The following is a 6,000-nucleotide window of genomic DNA, read 5'->3' on the forward strand; positions in this document are numbered from 1 at the left end:
GAACTCCCAGTGACTGTGACAGCATGCACAAGACTTGCACAAGTTCCAAACAGACACAATCCCAGCATGGAGAGTGGAAAGTGGGTATAAAATCCAACCACTAGCTGAGGAGCGATTAGCAATCAAAGGCTTCTAGGAGACGGAGAGTGAGATGTTTTAATGACGTTACCCCTTGTAGTCTGGCTATACTCTAGAGCAGGCTTCAATCTCAAGACTAGTTGAGCAACACAGATTGAACTTGATGGGAAAAGAAGAAAAAAAATTAAAAAAAATTAAGTAGTCATCTCAAAGTTGGGAGGAACAAGATGAGAGGATTGAGAAGGTGGGAAGTGGAGGAGGTGAGGGACAAAATATATCCAAGAAACATAGCATGAAATTCTCAAATCATTAATAAAAATAATTTTGCATTCAAGGTAAACATTTACTTCAATGCTTTGGATCATTCTCCTATAGACAATTCTGAGTCTCTATTAATCTTATTATATGTTAATTTTTACTCTCTTTTCACTCTGTTAGTATTTTGTTTCTTTTTTTTTTTTTTCAAAACAGGGTTTCTCTGTGTCATTCTGGCTACCTTGAACTCACTTTGTAGACCAAGCTGACCTTAAATTCAGAGATTTGCCTGGCCTGCCTCTGCCGCCCAAGTGCTGGGATTAAAGGCATGCAGCACCATCACCAGGCTTTACCATGCTATTCTATCGATCGGCTGTGTTCATCATTGATCTGCACAACCTACTGACTTTAAGAAATTCCAAATCATGATATTTTACAATTTACTTTCACTATGCTCTATGTATTTATAGCACAAGGAAGGCAGAAAAGGAAAAAAAAAATGAATTCCTGTTCTGACAGATTTCATTACTTTTTATTCATTTTTTTCTTATATCTCTTTTTTTCTTCTGTATAAATTAACAGTTCATTAATCTATCAGTACCTTTTATCAAAGCCTCTATTTGAAGATTATTAGATAAAATGTTTTAAAAAACGTGAAAGTAGAGAAAGATGAATTTATAATGCACATGATTTATACTGTACATGTGTAGGTCATTCAGTTACTTATTTCTGCTTTAGCTATTACTTACATCTGCATGATTATAATGTTACTTACCAGGTAATCCATCAACCCATATGTGTTCTGGCTCTAGGACTTTCTCTTCTTCTTTAAAAGAAAATATTGTCTTCTTAAAAAACAAAACAAAAACTTTGGAATTTTGGGGAAGAATTTTCCTGTTTCTGTCCTCAAGATGTATGTTCTTTGTGATTTTAGAGGTGGTAAATATAGTTAAAATTCTCTGGTCAAATTCCAAGATTTTTGAAGTACATTACCTGGGAGACTATATCTCAAGGCATCCTTTTACTTTTTCTAAGGCATGAAGCATATCCCAAAAGAACATTAGGGTAACGTGCTACTTTAAATAATTTAATTCCTCTCAGGTCTTCAAAAGTAGTTCTAGGTTAATAATGAATTACACTCTGAAGTACCTGCATGTAATTCTAGGGCTGATCTGTACTCAATCCTAGTAAGTGTCAAACTCTGTGCTCTATGTGGACATTAATTCTGAAGAGATACTAAAGCCTGCTGACTGCCAAATGATACGAACAAAAAAGTTCTGATACAGGGAAATAAAAACAATGTCTTTGACTTTGGTTTGCACAAAAAAACAAAACAAACAAACAAACAAACAAACAAAACAAAAACCTGTTGTTCCAAGGGCAGGAGCGTTTTTCTATTGCGCTACTTCAAATCTTGATGAACACATGCCTCTATCAAAGTTGCCATGGCAACACATATTATCATGTTTAACAACTAGGGCCTTGGACCTTACTCTTAGAAGTGCATCAAGATCTAGATCTCAGTTTCTAGAGGTCCCATTGATTGATTGTTTCTCTCAGTGTCTGTGCTACTGGTGTTATATTTAGTAAGTGATCTCATATGCCAATGCATTCAAGACTACTTCCTACTTTCTCTTCTATCAGGTTCAGAGTAACTGGATTTATGTTGAGGTCTTTGATTCACTTGGATTTAAGTTTTGTACACAGTGACAGATATGGATCTATTTGCAGCCTTCTACATGTTGACATCCAGTTATGCTAGAACCATTTGTTGAAGATGCTTTTTTTTACATTGTACATTGAATTCTTTGTCAAAAATTATATGTTTATAGGTGGGCAGAAATGTCAGGGTCTTCAATCTGATTCCATTGGTCCACATGTCGGTTTTTATGCCAGTACCAAGCTGTTTTTATTAAGGTAGCTCTATAGTAGAGCTTGAGGTCGGGGATTGTGATGCCTCCAAAGGTCGTTTTATTGTACAGGAATCTTTTGGCTATCCTGAGTTTTTTGTTTTTCCATATGAAGTTCAGTAGTATTCTTTCCCAATCTGTGAATAATTGTATTAGTATTTGATAGGGATTGCATTGAATCTATAGATTGCTTTTGGTAAGATTGCCATTTTTACTATGGTAAAACTGCCTATCCATGAGCATGGGAGACCTTTCCATTTTCTGACATCTTCAATTTCTTTTTTCAGGGACTTGAAGTTCTTGTCATATAGGTCCTTCCCTTGCTTATTTAGATTTGGCCAAGGTATTTTATATCATTTGTGGCTATTGTAAAGGGTGATGTATCTCTGATTTCCTTCTCAGCCTGTTTGTCTATTGAAACTGAGAAGCTTTTGTAGAGCAAAGGACATGGTCAACAAGACAAAGCAACAGCCTTAAGAATGAGAAAAGGTCTTCACCAATCTTACATCTGCCAGAGGGCTGATATCCAGAATATATAAAGAACTCAAGAAATTAGACATCAAAATGCCCAACAGTCCAATTAAGAAATGGGCTATAGAACTAAACAGAGAATTCTCAACAGAGAAAGCTCAAATGGCAAATCAAAACGACTCTGAGACATCATCTTACACAAGTCAGAATGGCTGAGATCAAAAACACAAAAGACAGCTTATGCTGGAGGGGATGTGGAGCAAGGGCAACTCTCCTCCACTGTGGGTGGGAATGCTAGCTTGTGCAGCCCCTTTGAAAATCAATATGGCACTTCCTTAGAAAATTGGGAATCCATCTCCCCCAAGACCCAGCTATAGCACTCTTGGGCATATACCCAAGGAATGATCAATCATACCACAAGGGCATTTGTTCAGCTATGTTCATATCAGCATTGTTTGTAATATCCAGAACCTGTAAATAACCTAGATGCCCTTCAACTGAAGAATGAATAAAGAAAATGTGGTACATATACACAATGGAGTACTACTCAGAAGAGAAAAACAATGACATCATGAGGTTTGCAGGCAAATGGATGGTTCTAGAAAAAAACATCCTGAGTGAGGTAACCCAGACTTAGAAAGACAAACATGGTATGTACTCACTCATAGGAGGATACTAGATGTAAAACAAAGGATGACTAGACAGCTACTCACAACTCCAGAGAGGCTACCTAGAAAAAAGGACCCTAAGAAAGACACAGGGATTACCCAATGACAGAGAAATGGATGAGATCTACATGAACAACCTGGACATGAGTGAAGGTAATAAAGGGCAAGGTTCAAGGGAAAGAGAGCTTAGGGGAACAGGAGATCCCTGCTGGATCAAGAACAGAGGGAGAACAAGGAATAAGAGACCATGATAAATGAAGTCCACATGAGAATAGGAAGGAGCAAAGTGCTAGAGAGGTCCCCAGAAATCCACAATGATACATCAACTATAGATTACTGGCAATGCCTGAGAGAAAGCCTGAACTGACCTAGTCTGGTGATTAGATGGCCAAACACCCTAACTGTCGTGCTAGAACTCTTATCCAATAACTGATGGAAGTGGATGCAGAGATCCTAGGTCAGGCCCCAGGTGGAGCTCCAGGAGTCCAATTGTCGAGAAAGAGGAGGGACTGTTCAGAGTATGAGTTATTGAGACCAAGATTGGAAAAAGCACAGGGACAAATAGCCAAACAAATGGAAACACATGAACTATTAACCAAAAGTTGTAGTTCCCAAATGGATCAGGCTCTCTGGATAAGTGAGACAATTGAATAGCTTGAACTGTTTGGAAGTCACCCAGGCAGTGGGACCAGGACCTGTCCTTAGTGAATGAGCTGCCTCTTTGGAACCTGGGGCTTATATGGGGATACTTTGCTCAGCCTGGAAGGAGGGGACTGGACCTGCCTGTACTAAATCTATCAGGTTGAGTTGAATCCCCAGGGGAGTCTTTGCCTTGGAGGAGATGGGAATGGGCTGGGGGGCCTATGGGGGAAGTCAGGAGTGGGGGCAGGAGGGGGGAGTACAGGGGAACCCATGGCTGATATGTAAAATTAAATTAAATTAAAAAAAATCTAGATCTTGTGTGAGCAAGCCCAAAAATTAGGTTTCAAAGGGGATAATTTGAATCCTAATCTTCAGGACTCTGTGCTGTCACAAGGGCTAGGAAGGAACATGGAATAACAGGAGGATCTGCTCAATATTAATGATGGGTTTCTCACACAGGAGAGCTGTAGGTCTGAAGACTGAGGCCTTATGTTTAAGGCCTCTTATGTTTAATAGCCTCTGGAGCCTTGGCTTAAGGGGCTAGCACGTTCCTATGCAAAGCCTTAACAAAGTTTTGTAGAGGTTAGCCTGGGGTCTGGATATGTGTTTCAGCCTGAGTCTCTGGTGCTAGAATGACACTTTGTTGGTCCTGGAGTATACTTTCCTCACTTTCTATTTAATTTCTTCTCTACTTAGCTGCCATGTAGTGTGAGTGAGTGTATGTGTGTGTGTGTCTGTGTGTGTGTGTGTGTGTGTGTGTGTGTGTGTATGTATGTGTGTGTGTGTAGTAACATGAAATTCCTTCCTTCTCCTTTGATGAGATTAACCTTTTTTTCCCAGTTGCACTCAGAAACTGTAGTATCTCATCTGATTTTCTTTTGTTTTTTCAGTTTTTTTCATTAATTTTTTTAAATTCATTTTACAAACCAAACAAAGATCCCCCAAGTCCCTCTTCCCATCTCCCCAGCCTTCTCCCCAATTCACTCCTTCTCCCCCCACAAGAAGGCAAGGCCTTCCATGGGGAGGCACATCCAGTAGAGACAAGTCCAAGCCCTTACCCTGCCTCAAGGCTGTAAGAGGTGTCTCATGATAGGCAGTAGGCACCAAAATACCCTCTTATGCACCAATGAAGGATCTGATTCTACCACCAGGGGTCCTGTAGTGGGTAGCCATCCCAGCATTGGCCTGGAAGTTCCAACCCCCACTGAGGCTTCGGTAATGGTCACGCCCACAAGGCAGGGCGGAGGAGGAAGCGGAAGACCAAGGATTGGGAAGAGGTCACTCTCTTGGTTCCCGGACTCTGGACACTGGAGGTAGACTGAGCGGAGTTCTCCAGAGAACATGGCCGAACTGCACTATACCCTTGCCAGACCCTGTAACCTACCCCCTCATTTGTAAGTACCCCACAAAATAACCCTCCCTTTTAACTACTTGGAGTGGCCTTAATAATTTCACCAATATCTGGCGCCCAACATGGGGCTCGAACCCACGACGCTGAGATTAAGAGTCTCATGCTCTACCGACTGAGCTAGCCGGGCTTTTGTTGTTGTTGTTGTTTTCTTTTGTTTTTTTGTTTTGTTTTACAACAGACATTTATTTAAAGAGTTGCCTCTGCAGAGCAAATAATTCTTAAATTGTGATTCAAGTTGAAACTTCATCAAAACATGTTAAGACCAGGCACATCCACAGATCTCTACTACAAGATCACTTCTGTTGACATGAGACATAATTGCTCCTGGCAGCACCAATTTGATCCTGAGAGAATGTTGGGCTTCTAAGACATTTCCATTTGGAAGTTTGTCTTCTTGGCACAAAATGGCCTACTGGGCAAAGAACTGCCCTTGCCTCAACTGCTGACAGTACAAATGCTGTCCTTTCTGGACAAGCGGGACACAAGGAAAGCGACCACTATACTTTGCCAAGACAGGGTAAGATGGTCTTTCAGAATTCCTGCTTCTGAAAATGGTCTGTCAGAT

The 6,000-nt window shown here is 40.4% G+C and overlaps 1 non-coding gene across 1 annotated transcript; it reads right to left on the reverse strand.

Moving 5' to 3' along the window:
• Positions 1-5,489: 5,489 nt before the first annotated feature.
• Trnak-cuu lies at positions 5,490-5,562 on the reverse strand. Its single transcript has one exon. It is a non-coding gene; the product is annotated as a tRNA-Lys (tRNA).
• Positions 5,563-6,000: the final 438 nt, after the last annotated feature.

The sequence above is a fragment of the Onychomys torridus genome, chromosome 4, assembly GCF_903995425.1.
Source record: "Onychomys torridus chromosome 4, mOncTor1.1, whole genome shotgun sequence".
NCBI classification, from domain to species: domain Eukaryota; kingdom Metazoa; phylum Chordata; class Mammalia; order Rodentia; family Cricetidae; genus Onychomys; species Onychomys torridus.